The sequence below is a fragment of the Chiloscyllium plagiosum genome, unplaced genomic scaffold (assembly GCF_037043375.1).
Source record: "Chiloscyllium plagiosum isolate Xiang-an unplaced genomic scaffold, Cpla_swu_hap1 HiC_scaffold_7, whole genome shotgun sequence".
NCBI lineage: Eukaryota > Metazoa > Chordata > Chondrichthyes > Orectolobiformes > Hemiscylliidae > Chiloscyllium > Chiloscyllium plagiosum.
In genome coordinates, this window is record NW_028270145.1 from 102113019 (window position 1) to 102127933 (window position 14915).

General features: G+C 43.4%; 1 protein-coding gene across 3 annotated transcripts in view; it reads left to right on the top strand.

Moving 5' to 3' along the window:
* LOC122551780 (contactin-associated protein-like 5) overlaps positions 1 to 14915 on the top strand; it is a 1290980-nt gene that overhangs the window by 114340 nt on the left and 1161725 nt on the right. The window lies entirely within an intron of this gene.

Genomic DNA, 14915 nt, shown 5'->3' on the forward strand with positions numbered 1-14915 from the left:
AGATTCAAATTCTGAAAAAAGGGTCACTGGCTTTGAAAGTTACCCCTTTCTTCTCTTCACAGCTGCTGCCAGACCTGCTGAGTTTCTCCAGCAATTTCTGTTTTTGTTTGAATCAAGTTCCAGAATGGGTGTCGCTGTCTAACCAGCATTTATTACCTGTCCTTAGTTGCTCTTGAAATGGCAGTAGTGAGCTGCCATCTTGAACCACTGCAGTCCACGTGCTGGAAGTAGTCCCACAATATTTTTGGGGAGGGCATGTGCCATTGTGTTTCCAGCTCAAATTAATTCTAACAGATGCATTCTGTACAGCAACTTTTATTTAGTTAGAGCCTTAGTAAATTAAAACCTCCGCAGGGCTTTGCAAGAATATATCAGAACATAACGTCACACCCAACCACATAAAGAAATGTTTGGTCAGAGGACCAAAAGCTTGCTCAAGGAGGTATGCTTTAAGGAATGTCTTAAGGGGAGAAATTAATTTGGTGACAGAGAATGCCAGAGTTATTCACTCAGGCAACGGAGGTTGGCCACTAATCTGGGATACACGAGTGGTCAAAATTAAATTATACCTTAAGGCTGGTGTTGATGATCAACAGGGAGTTGGTGGTGTAGTGATAATATTAAAGTTCCAGTTCTTCAAAACCCGAGACTAATGTTTTGAGGACATGTGTTCAAACCTCAGTAAGGTAGATGATGAAATTTGAATTTCTTAAAAACTTGGAATAAAAAGTCAAACTGCAGCCATATAACCACTGTCAATTGTTGTTTAAAAAGCCATCAGATTCACTGAATCTACCATCCTGTGCGACTCCCGATCTAAAATAATATAATTGACTCTTAACCTGTCTCTGGGCACCCGAATTATGCTCCTCTAGCTCAATGTGAGAGCTCAGGTATGAGGCTGATGTCCCTGACTCCTTCACATGCAGGAAGTGTGTCCAGCTGCAGCTCTTGTTAGAGCGCATGATAGCTATGGAGCTGTGAATGGACTTATTTTGGAGCATCCATGATGCTGAGGAGGTTGTGGATTGCACGTTTAGCAAATTGGTCGCACCACACATTAGGATGCTGTGGGAGAAAGGGAATGGGTGACAAAAAAGCAGAGAAAGAGCAAGAAGGCAGTGCAGGTGTCCCCTGAGATCATCTCCCGCCAAAACAGGCATTCCTTTTTTGGATGCTGTTGGGGGAGATGGCTCACCAGGGGAAGGCAGCAGAAGATAGGTTCATGGCACCATGGCTGGCTCTGCTGTATAGAAGAGTGGGAAAAGAGTGGAAGGCCTATAGGGATAGGGGATTCAGTTGTAACGGGAGTAAATAGTCGGTTCTATGGTTGGAAACAAGACTCCAAAATGATTTGTTGCCTCCCAGGCGCACAGGTCAGGGATGTCTAAGATTGGCTGCAGGGCATTCTGAAGGGGGAGGGTGAACAGCCAGCTGTCGTGGTGCATATAGGCATCAATGATACAGGGAAAAAAATAGGATGAGCTCTCACAAGCAGAATTTAGGGAGTTAGGAGCCAAGTTAAAAAGTAGGACCTCAGAGGTAGTAATCTCAGGATTGCTACCAGTGCCACGAGTTAGTCAGAGTAGATATGAAAGTATAGGCAGAATGAACGAGTGATTTGAGAGATGGTGCAAGAGGGAGGGATTCAGACTTTTGGGACATTATCACCCGTTCTGGGAGAGGTGGGACTATTACAAATCGGACAGTCTACATCTGGGCCAGACTGGAACCAATGACATTGGATGTGCTTTTACTAACGCTGTTGCAGAGGGTTTAAACTAACGCGGCAGGGGGTTGGGAACAAAATGAAGAGGTTAGTGGACAGTAAGGAGGTAGTAACTAAAGTCTGTAAGAAACGAGATAATTAAGTCAGCATCAAGATTAGATGGTGCTGGAAAAGAACAGCAGGTCAGGCAGTATCCGAGGAGCAGGAAAATCGATGTTTCGGGCAAAAGCCCTTCATCAGGAATGAGAGGAATGAAGTCAGTGTGACTAAGGGAAAGAGTAGGCAGGGAGCAGATGATGAACGCAAAGGGACTGGTGGTCTGAGGTGAATTTGTTTTAATGTGAGAAGTGTAGTAGTAAAGGCAGATGAACTTAGGACTTGGATTAGTACCTAGGTACCAGTAATAGTTCTGGTGTTAGAACTATTACTGAGACTTGGTTGAGGGAAAGGGAGACTGGCAACTAAATATCCCAGAATATAGATGCTTCAGATGGAATGGAGGGGGGCAAGGATTGGAGGAGTTGCATTACTGGTCAGCGAGGATATCACAGCTGTACTGAAGGAGGGCATGATGGAGCAGTCGAGCAGGGAGGAAATATGGGCAGAGCTCAGAAATAGGAAGGGTGTGGTAACAATGTTGTGGCTGTACTACAGAAATTCTAACAGTGAGTGTGAGACAGAGGTACAAATATGTAAACAGATTATGGAAAGATGATGGAGCAGCAGGGTAGTAATGATGGGAGATTTTAATTTTCCCAACATTGACTGGGATTCACTTAGTGTTAGAGGTTTAGATGGAGCAGAATTTGTAAGGAGCATCCAGAGAGTTTTCTGGAGCAGTATGTAAATAGTCCAACTCTGGAAGGGGCCATACTGGGCCTGGTGTTGGGAAATGAGCCTGGCCGGGTGGTTGAAGTTTCAGGAGGGGATTACTTTGGGAATAGTGATCAAAATTCTGTAAGTTTTAGAATACTCATGGACAAAGACAGGAGTGGTCTGAAAGGAAGAGTGCTAAATTGGGGGAAGGCCAACTATAACAAAATTCAGCAAGAGTTGGGGGATGTGGATTGGGAGCAGCATTTGAGTGTGAATCCACTTGGGAGGCTTTTAAAGAGAGTTTGAGAGACATATCCCTGTGAAAATGAGGGATAGAAATGACAAGATTAGAACTATGGATGACAGGTGAAATTGTGAGACTAGCTAAGAGAATAGAAGGATGCAAGCGTAACATTAAGGCAACTGAAACCGACAAAGCTTTGGAAGAATATCGGGAAAGTAGGACCAATCTGAAACGAGGAATTAAGAAGGTTAAAAGGGGTCATGAAACATCTTTCACAAACAGGGTTAAGGAAAGTCTTATATCAAAAAGCATTTACTGAGAAAGAAAGTGAATGCATTCATATGTGTTATGACTTAACAAGTGATGTCTTAATGAGAAAATGGAGACCATCACACATTCAAACATATGAGAAATGGGCAGAGATTCATCAAATTGTTTGCCAGTACGGTATAGAATAGAAGTGCTGCGAGTGGCACATGAGCTATCCCTTGAGGTCATTTAGGGGTGAGGAAACCACAGGCTAAAATAGAAAGACATTTTTATTGGCCTGGACTACGTAAAGATGTTGTTGAATTTTGCCAGATATGTCATACATAGAGTCATAGAGATGTACAGCATGGAAACAGACCCTTCGGTCCAACCTGTCCATGCCGATCAGATATCACAACCCAATCTAGTCCCACCTGCCAGCACCCAGCCCATATCCCTCCAAACCCTTCCTATTCATATACCCATCCAAATGCCCCTTAAATGTCGCAATTGTACCAGCCTCCACCACTTCCTCTAGCAGCTCATTCCATACACATACCACTCTCCATGTGAAAAAGTTGCCCCATAGGGCTCTTTTATATCTTTCCCCTCTCACCCTAAACCTATGCCCTCTAGTTCTGGACTCCCCCATCCCAGGGAAAAGACTTTGTCTATTTATCCTATCCATGCCCCTCATAATTTTGTAAACCTCTATAAGGTTACCCCTCAGCCTCTGACGCTCCAGGCAAAACAGCCCCAGCCAGTTTAGCCTCTCCCTATAGCTCAAATCCTCCAACCCTGGCAACATCCTTATAAATCTTTTCTGAACCCTTTCAAGTTTCACAACATCTTTTCGATAGGAAGGAGACCAAAACTGCACACAATATTCCAACAGTGGCCTCACCAATGTCCTGTACAGCCACAACATAACCTCCCAACTCCTGCACTCAATACTCTGACCAATAAAGGAAAGCATACCAAATGCCTTCTTCACCATCCAATTTACCTATGACTCCACTTTCAAGGAGCTATGAACCTGCACCCCAAGTCTCTTTGTTCAGCAACACTCCCTAGGATCTTACCATTAAGTGTATAAGACCTGCTAAGATTTGCTTTCACAAAATGTAGCACCTCGCATTTATCTGAATTAAACTCCATCTGCCACTTCTCAGCCCATTGGCCCATCTGGTCAAGATTCTGTTGTAATCTGAGGTAACCCTCTTCGCTGTCCACATGTCAGCTAATCAGAAACCCACAGGCAGTAATAAAACCTGCACTTTTAATACCTATTCCAGCATTTGAGGAATCTTTCACAAGAGTCTTAATTGATTGTATAGGTTCCCTACCTCAAACAAAAAGTGGGAATATGTATTTCTTAACAATAATGGATGTGTCGACTAGATTTCCAGAGGCAATCCCATTCTGCAACATCATAGCTAAAAGGGTTGTAGAAGAATTACTTAAATGTTTTACTAGATATGGACTACTAATAGAGATCCTGTCAGATCAAGATCAAACTTCACATCTAAACTATTCAAGGAGTTTATGGATTACTTGGGAATAAAGCAACCCAAATCTACTGTGTACTATCCAGAATCACAGGGAGCGCTAGAGAGATGGCATCAAACACTAAAGGCCATGTGGTGGGCTTATGGTCAGGATTATCCAGATGATTGGGATAAGGGAGTTCCACTTGTACCTTCTATGATCAAAGATGCACCAAATGAATTGACCAAATTCAGTCCATTTGAATTTTTGGGCATGAAGTAAGAGGACCGTTACAATTAATTAAGGAAATATTAATAAGTCAGAATTCAGAGACTATCCATTTGGACTATGTATCAAATTTTAGAGAATGATTAAACAGAGCTGGAGAGTTGACGAGATAGCATTCAAAAGTATTGCAGCATACAATGAAAAAAGAAGCGGATAAGAAATTGCAAATTTGCAATTTTGCAATTGGGGATAAGGTACTGGTGTTACTTCCAGTAACAGGGGAGCCATGGGTGGCTCAGTGGATGTGTGGCATGGTGGCTCAGTGGTCTGCACTGCTGCCTCACAGCGCCAAGGACCTGGGTTTGATTCAACCCTTGGGCGACTGTCTGTGTGGAGGTCACTTTGTATCTGTGTGGTTTTCCTCACTGTGGATGGGTTAGGTGGATTGGCCATGCTAAATTGCCCATAGTGTCCAGGATGTGAAGGCTAGTTGAATTAGCCATGGGGAGTGTGGGGTCGCAGAGATGGCGTGGGTCTGAGTGGGATGCTTTGGGCGGCATGGTGGCTCAGTAGTTACCACCAAGGTCCCAGGTTCAATTCCGGCCTCTGGTGACTGTCTGCGTGGAGTTTGCACATTCTCCCCAAATCTGTGTGGGTTTCCCCCGGGTGCTCCAATTTCCTCCCACAGTCCAAGGTTGGGTGGGTTAGGTGGATTGGCCATGCTAAATTGCCAATAGTGTTAGGTGCATTAGTCAGAGTGAAATGGGTCCGGTGGGTTACTCTTTGGAGCGTTGTGTGGACTGGTTGGGCTGAAGGGCCTGTTTCCACACTGTAGGGAATCTAATCTAAAAGCAAGGTTTAGCGGACCTTATCAAATTGATAGGAAATTGAGTGAGTACTTGATAACGACTCCAGATAGGAAGAAGTCTCACAGTGTGTCATGTGAATATGCTCAAAAGGTATTCTGATAGGGAAGAAAAGCAAGAGGAGAAGATGTTTATGATTACAGCACAGAAGGAAGAAACCAGTTCAGAGGATTCTGAATTGGATATTCCTCAAATCAAATTGGACAATAAGGAAGCTGTCAAAAATTGGGATAAATTATTGAGTTACCTTGCAGAAGAAAATCGAAATGACCTGAAAGGGTTATTACAATCATATGGGGAGATATGTGGAAATAAACTGGGAAGTACTAACCTAATTGTGCATGATGTAGATATAGGTGATGCTGTTCGGCTTAAACAATATCCTGATAGATATAACCCTTTAAAGTTGGCACAGGTTCAGAAGGAGATAGATTAGATTCCCTTTAGTGTGGAAACAGGCCCTTCGGCCCAACCAGTCCACACCGACCCTCTGAAGAGTAACCCACTCAGACCCATTTCCCTCTGACTAACGCACCTAACCTATGGGAAATTTAGCATGGCCAATTCACATGACCTCCACATTTTTGGACTGTGGGAGGAAACCCATGCAGATACTGGAGAATGTGCAAACTCCACACAGACAGTCGCCTGAGGCTGGAATCAAACCTGGAACCCTCATGCTATGAGGCAGCAGTGCTAACCACTGAGCCACCATGCCACCCTATGCTCCAGGCCTATGCTCCAAGATGGCATAATTGAAATGAGTTAGTGACGGCAGCTGAACCATAGTCATAGTGCCAAAGCCAGATGGTACCCAATGGTTATGTGTGGACTATCGCAAAGTCAACGCCGTTACAAAGACTGATGCATGTCCAATACCATGGTTGAAAAACTGGGACAAGCAACTTACATTTTTAAGCTGGACTTACTCAGAGGCTACTGGCAGGTGCCTCTGTCAGAGAGAGCAAAGGCAATTTTGGCTTTCGTAACGCCAAATGGACTATATCAGTTCAGAGTCCTGCCATTTGGTATGAAAAACGCTCCAGCCACATTTCGGATGATGACCAGATGATGATTTACATTGATGACCTGGTGATTTTTAGTCACTCATGGAAGGAACATTTACAGCATTTATTGAACTTGTTTGACCGACTTCGGAAGGCGGGCTTGGTGGTAAACCTCACTGAATTTGCGAAAGCCCGAGTCACCTTCCTGGGCCATGTTTTTGGACATGGGCAAATGGCCCCAAGGGATGTGAAAATAAAAGTAATTAGGGAATTTCCCACACCGTCGACAAAAAAATGCAGTGTTATGGTTCCTGGGATTTAAAGGATTTTATCGAAAGTTTGTGCTGACCTTTAGCAGTGTGGCTGCTTCACTCACTGAATTGTTAAAAAAGGGCAAGAAGTTTCAGTGGACAGCAGACTGTCAAAAGACATTTGACAGCCTAAAAACTGTGTTCACCACTGCCCCAGTATTAGCCACACCTGATTACACACAAAGCCTTTCCAGGTGGCTATTGGTGCCAGTGATGTGGGTGTCAGTGTGGTGATCCTGCAGGATGATGAGGGAATAGAAATACCCATTGGGTATTTTTTCAAGGAGTTGAATGTTCATCAACAGAAATATTCAACGTTGGCGAAAGAAACTTTAAGCTTGGTGTTGGCATTGCACATTGCCGTGTTTATATTACCAGTAGTGTACCTGAGACAATTGTAAATTGACATCTTTGGAAAAACTTTAAGCACAAAAATGCCAGATTGTTTAGATGGAGCTTGTTGCAGCCATTCAATTTGATAATTGTGCATGTGGCAGGTCACAAAAACGTGATTATCAATGCATCATCGAGACTCAAATGAGATATGGAGGCGTTAGGTGGTGGGTGTAGCGTGGCCTGAATTTGCATGTGGCTGTGCATGTTTGCATGTTTATAGTTAGTATAGTATATGTGTGTCTAGGCTATGAACTAGGTTTTGAAGGGTTAAAAATTAAGCCATCTTTTGGTATTGATGGTTCTGGTTTAAGGGGGGGGAGATGTCACAAAGCTAGTCCTTTTTTCTCTCTTAAAGCTGTTCCTTGGCGCAAGGAGACTCTGTCCTTGATCTTTTTTCAGAGGGACAATAAACCAGGCCGGGCTTCGATCAGTCTGGTTTTGTACAGAGATGGAAAGGATTTTGAGAGGCCTTTTGTTTATATGTAAACAGATGAGACTTCAGGCCAAAGTGGAGGTTAGATTGGTGCTGGAAAAGCACAGCAGGTCAGGCAGCATCCGAAATCGACGTTTCGGGCAAAAGCCCTTCATCAGGCCAAAGTAGTGATGTTTTAGAAGTGACCTCTGTAAAGACAGGGGAGTGGTTAGCTCTCTTACTGAGCTGGGCAGTTTTAGTTCAGTCTGACCTGGTGTGTGGAGACTCTCTCTCTCTTTCTGCCCTTCAACTTCAACCTGTAAGCATATGTTCCATTTACACTTTTTTTTAAGGGGAGTTTGCTTATTGGACTGTTGTGTATATTCAGAACAGCATAATTAAGTCTAGTTGGATAGGTTGAGTTCTGTAGGGGTGCTTTACTCTTCTTTGTGTTTCATTGTATAATTTTGCGAATTTTTTTTTGTCTGTTTTAAAATCTAGTAGTCAATCTAGCTATCTTACTCTGGGTAATTTTCACTAATCACTTACTGAAACAAATTACAAAGTTATAGTCTGAGCTGCCTGCTTAAGAATTTTTGAATGGTCTGGCCTAGTCCATAACAGTCTCAAAGTCTTTTATTCATATTTAAGGATCAAGAGGGTCACTAGAGAAAGGGTTGGCCCACTCACAGACAAAGGAGGAACGTTATGCATGAAGTTCGAAAAAATGGTGAGATTCTTAATGAGTAGATTAGATTAGATTACTTACAGTGTGGAAACAGGCCCTTCGGCCCAACAAGTCCACACCGCCCCGCCGAAGCGCAACCCACCCATACCCCTACATTTACCCCTTACCTAACACTACGGGCAATTTAGCATGGCCAATTCACCTGACCTGCACATCTTTGGACTGTGGGAGGAAACCGGAGCACCCGGAGGAAACCCACGCATAGGGCAGTTTGCATAGGTACTTTGCATAGGTACTTTGCATAGGTATTCACTGAGGAGAGGGACATGACAGATGTTGATTTTAGGGTTAGATGTTTGATTACTCTAGGTCAAGTTGGCAGAAGGAGGGAGGAAGTGTTGGGTATCCTAAAAGGCATTAAGGTGGACAAGTCCCCAAGTCCAGGAAGCGAGAGAGAAAATAGCAGCATCCTTGAATATGGGTGAGGTCCCGGAGGACTGGAGAATTGCTAATGTCCCATTGTTTAAGAAGGGTAGCAAGAATAATCCAGACTGATGTCACTGGTAGGGAAGCTGCTGGAGAAGATTAGATTACTTAATGTGGCCCTTTGGCCCAACAAGTCCACACCAACCCACCGAAGCTCAACCCACCCAGACCCTACATTTACCCCTTTACCTAACGCTACAGGCAATTTAGCATGGCCAATTCACCTGACCTGCACATTTTTGGACTGTGGGAGGAAACCCACACAGACACGGAGAGAATGTGCAAACTCCACACAGACAGTTGCCTGAGGTGGGAATTGAACCCAGGTCTCTGGTGCTGTGAAGCAGCAGTGCTAACCACTGTGCCACCGTGCTGCCCAAGGTACATCAGGTATAGGATCTATTTACATTTAGAAGAAAACAAGCTTTTCAGGGATAGGCAGCATGGTTTTGTACAGGAAAGGTCATGTCTGACCAACTTAATAGCATTCTTTAATTAAATGTCATCACTTCCTCAATGAGGGAAGGGCTGTAGGTGTCAAATACATGGATTTCAGTAAAGCATTTGATAAGTTGCCCATGATAGGTTGATGGAAAAAGTGAAGTCGCATGGAGTCCAGAGTGTACTAGCTCGATGGATAAAGAACTAGCTGGGCAACAGAAGACAGAGAGTAGTGGTGGAAGGGAGTTTCCCAAAATGGAGCACTATGACCATTAGTGTTTGACAGGAATCTGTGCTGGGACCACTATTGTTTGTGATTATAGATAAATGATCTGGCAGAAGGTATAGGTGGTCTGATTAGCAAGTTTGCAGATGACACTAAGATTGGTGGAGCAGCAGATAATGAAGGGGACTATCAGAGAATGCAGCAGAATAGAGATAGATTGGAGAGTTGGGCGGAGAACTGGCAGATGGAGTTCAATCCGGGCAAATGCGAGGTGATGCATTTTGGAAGATCCAATTCATGACTGAACTTTGCAGTAAATGAAAAAATCCTGGGGAAAATTGATGTACAGAGAGATGTGGGTGTTCAGGTCCATTGTATTCTGAAGGTGGCAATATAGGTCGATAAGGTAATCAAGAAGGCATATGACATGCTTCCTTCATTGGACTGGGTATTGCCTACAAGAGTTGGCAGGTCATGTTACAGTTGTATCTGACTTTGGTTCAGCCACATTTGGAATACTGTATACATTCCTTGTCGCCACATTACTAAAAGGATGCTTTGGAGACGGTGCAGAGGAAGTTCACCAGGATGTTGCCTTGTATGGAGGGTGCTAGCTATGAAGAGATGTTGAGTAAATTAGGATTATTTTCATTAGAAAGATGGAGGTTGAGAGGGGACATGATTGATGTCTACAAAATCGTGAGAGGTACAGCCAGGGTGGATAGCAAGAGTGGGGGACTCAATTACTGGAGTCTCGAGTTCAAGGTGAGAACAGAAAAGTTTAAGGTAGATATGTGCGGGAAGTTCTTTACACAGAGGGTAGTGGGTACCTGAAATGCGTTGCCAGCAGAGGCGGTAGAGGCAGGCATGATAGTGTAATTTAAGATCTCTCTAGACAGATACCTGAATGGGCAGAGAACAGAGAGATACAGATCCTTGGAAAATAGGTGACAGGATTTGGTTTGGTGCAGGCTTGGCGGTCCAAAGGACCTGTTCCTGTTGTGTAATGTTCTTTGTTCTTTATTTAGTGACAGGCAGTAAATGCTGGTCTCACCATCAACACCCACAGTCCATGAAAAAATAAAAGTAGGTTACCTTTGCAAATCGCTTCCGAGTGTAACAGTTTATAGAGCTAGGGAGGAAGTATCTTTGTAGTCATGGTTCTGAACCAGCTATCCACGAAGAAAATCTACTGAGCTTTGAAGAGAAGTCATCTTAGATTCCAAATGTTAACTTTGTTTTTATCTCCAGAAGCTTGTTGAGTTCCTTCAACACTTTTTTTATTTTAGAAGCCTAGCATCTTCAGTAGTTTGCTTTTAATAAACATACCCTCTTTACTCAATTTGGCCCCGGATGCAACAGTCCAACAGCAATGTCGTTAACTCCTGATTGCCATTTTGCCTTCTGGATGGGTGATAAATGCTGTTCTAGTTATCATAGTCATGAATAATTTCCTGTGAATGATTTCTTTTTCAGTGGCTCAAAATATCAAATATTTTGCAAGGAATGATAAGAATACCATAAGACTGACTACTTAACATTGAAAATAAAAACAGTACAGTCTGTGCAGCTGATGCTGCAAGGTCCTCCGCACTAACACCTGGGGAATTGTAACAAAATTGGGAAAGCTCCCCACAGATCATCAAACTGCCTGACGTAAGATTATCAGAGAACCAAAGACTTTAGTCAGTGATCGAGATTCCACCTTTTACCATTCCTAGGAATGTCATCTTCAACCGGCAAGACAGAACTATTTGATATGCTGGCTTGTGCTATCAAATGGTACACTTGATGAGCAACAGTCTGCTCACAGCATTCAGTTTGGGTTCTGCATGGACTGTTCAATCCATGATGTGAAAATGCCGGTGTTAGACTGGGGGTGGACAAAGTTAAAAAAAATCACTGCTAGCGACCTGAAAAAGAAGCAATGCTCTGAAAGCTTGTACTTTCAAATAAACTTGTTGGTCTATAACCTGGTGTTGTATGATTTTTAACTTTGTTCAACTCCAGGACACATTATGGACTTGGTCCAAGTACGGTAAAATGAATACAATTCCAGATGTGAGGTGAATGAGACTGCCTTTGACATTGTCAAACTTTAAGCAAGCCATTAAAGAGTCGAGCAAATTTGAAATCAGTGAGTATTGGGGAAAAACTCTTCACTGGTTGGAATTGTATCTAGCATGACAGAAAATGGCGAAAGTAGTCAGACCAATCATCTCTGCACTCAGATATCACTGCAGGAATTTCTCAGGGCAGTCTCTGGCTGAACTGTCTTCAATAGATATCCATCCATACTAAGGTCAGAAATGTTCATTTCATTGACGATTGCCATTTGCTCAAAGGAGAATGCCCCTTTCCCTACTTGTTCCATGTAATAGAAGTGTTCATCCATAGTATTGGAGAGGTCATGTCTAATGGTAATGTACCTAGAACAGCAATCTAAAACCCCAGGCTAATATTCTAGTGACTTGGTTCGAATCTCACCATGATAGATGTTGAAATTGGAATTCAATAAACATCTGGAATTTGAAGCTAATGTGCCCATTATCGATTGTTGGGAATACATATCTGGTTCATTAATCTTTTCTGGAAGGAAATCAATCATCCTTACCTAACCTTGCCTGTTTAGTACTACACATCCATAATATGGTTGACATAATATGTCAAGTGTGACCTGTCTTCCATCTCTAGAAGACCAGGGTTGGCAAAGATTGAATACAATTCATCTTCGTGGTTCCAGGATTCAAAGCATTTTATCCCACAGATGCATGCATAAGCATATTCACACATGTACACATATCACATGCGCACACATACACAGACAAGTTATTAACCTCATCCATCAAAGTTGACTATTTATTCTGTTACTGAGCCAGTAGTCTAGAGCCTGAAAGTTCAACGTACAATGTTGGGAAGTTGAACACTTCGTTTTTTAAAAATCTGAATTGAGTTGTTTTTCAGGTGATCATGAAGCTTTAGATTCTTGCATAAAACAGTTTCTAAAATCAGAAAGTGGTTACAAACAGAAAGTTTTCCTAACCTGCAATCTTCTTCCTGACCGCTCCGCCCCCACCCCACTCCGGCCTATCACCCTCACCTTGACCTCCTTCCACCTATCGCATTTCCAACACCCCTCCCCCAAGTCCCTCCTCCCTACCTTTTATCTTAGCCTGCTGGACACACTTTCCTCATTCCTGAAGAAGGGCTCATGCCCGAAATGTTGATTCTCCTGTTCCTTGGATGCTGCCTGACCTGCTGCGCTTTTCCAGCAACACATTTTCAGCTTTGATCTCCAGCATCTGCAGTCCTCACTTTCTCCTCCTATTCAGCTCATCATGTCCATGCCCAGCTTGGTAAGAGCCAAGTCAGAGTGTCTTCTGGTTCTCAATCCTCCAAGCAGTGGGAACAATTTATTTTTACTCCATTCAGAATCTCATGATTTTGTGCAGGTCAGGTGAATTGGCCATGCTAAATTGCCCATAGCGTTAGGTGCATTAGTCAGAGGGTAATGGGTCTGGGAGGGTTGGTGTAGACTGGTTGGGCCAAAGGGCCTGGTTCCACACTGTAGAGAATCTAATCTAATACCTTTAAAAAATAAATACCTGCTTTGCCACAACCCAAGAATACATGAAAAATAAAAGCCACCCAGCTTCATCCTCTTGTCAAAATATTACAGGTTCAAGCCCTGCTCCAGAGTTCAAGCTGTCAGTCAATGCTGACGTTCCTGTTAATAAAGGGGGTACTACACTGTCAGAGGTAGCATGTTAAATCTCAATTGCCCCTTTTGGAGGAAGAGCAGAGGGTCCTCCTGGTGTCTTGAGCAATGCTCTTTCACCTCAGCTGGACTATTGTGTCCAATCTTAGGCACCACACTTTTAAGAAAGATGCCAACCCGTTGGGGAGGGTGTGGAGGAGATCTGTCGGAATGATACCTCGGATCCTGGGTAATGTTGCTGAACAAAGAGACCTTGGAATGCAGGTTCATAGCTCCTTGAAAGCAGAGTCGCAGGCAGATAGGATAGTGAAGAAGGCGTTTGGTATGCTGTCTTTTCTTGGTCAGAGCATTGAGTACAGGAGTTGGTAGGTCATGTTGTAGCTGTACAGTTCATTGCTTAGGCCACGTTTGGAATATTGCGTGCAATTCTGGTCTCCTTCCTATTGGAAGGATGTTGTGAAACTTGAAAGGGTTCAGAAAAGATTTACAAGGATGTTGCCAGGGTTGGAGGATTTGAGCTACAGGGAGAGGCTGAACAGGCTGGGGCTGTTTTCCCTGGAGCGTCGGAGGCTGAGGGGTGACCTTATTGAGGTTTATAAAATCATGAGGGGCATGGATAGGGTAAATAGACAAAGTATTTTCCTTGGGTTGGGAGAGTCCAGAACTAGAGGACATAGGTTTAGGGTGAGAAGGGAAAGATATAAAAGAGACCCAAGAGACAACGTTTTCACACAGAAGGTGGTATGTGTATGGATTGACCTGCCAGAGGATGTGGTGGAGGCTGGTACAATTGTAACATTTTAAAAGGCATCTGGATGAATATATGAATAGGAAGGGTTTGGAGGGATATGGGCCAAGTGCTGACAAATGGGGCTAAATTAGGTTGAGATATCTGGTCAGTGTGGACGAGTTGGACTGAAGGGTCTGTTTCTGTGCTGTACATCTCTATGACTGTATGGGCGATTTAAGTAAACTATCTGCAACTTGGATCCTTGAAAGAGCGAATGGCTGTCACTATTGTGTTTGCACTACAAGTGCATATGCCTGTTCTTTCTGTCTGCAAATAATGGGACCCTGTCTATTAATATCCTAAGTAATATAGTATTGCTAGAGGACTGTAGGACTGCTGTCTGATTAAACCGAGAGGGGACTGGTGGTGAGTTTAATCTGAGCGTTACCATGCCTCCAGTGAGGACCAAAGTATAGAAGGTAGAGTGTTCATGTTAACCTCAGCTGGTGTAGGAAGTGAACCCACACTCTGGCATCAGTGTGATCAGGAGGATTAATACATGTAACAACCACAACATGCAAGTGCTGTTTCATGTTGCTACTATACCATTATAACACAAGTGGTTTTCAGTACTAACAGGATGCGTAACCATGAGTAACGTGGTGAATGCATTTCAGTGCTGACGCGAAACGAGATACAGACAGTACGGTGGATCATATCAAATAGCATTTCTCTTCAGTTGTTTGCAGCAAGCAAGTTACTGGCCAAACCCAATCAGTCCATGTTTGCAAAATCTGCAGTACACTGCTAGCATTAGATAAGATTTTGCAGTTGCTTTATTTGTTCATTGGATGAGGGAGTTGCTGGTTGGGCCAGCATT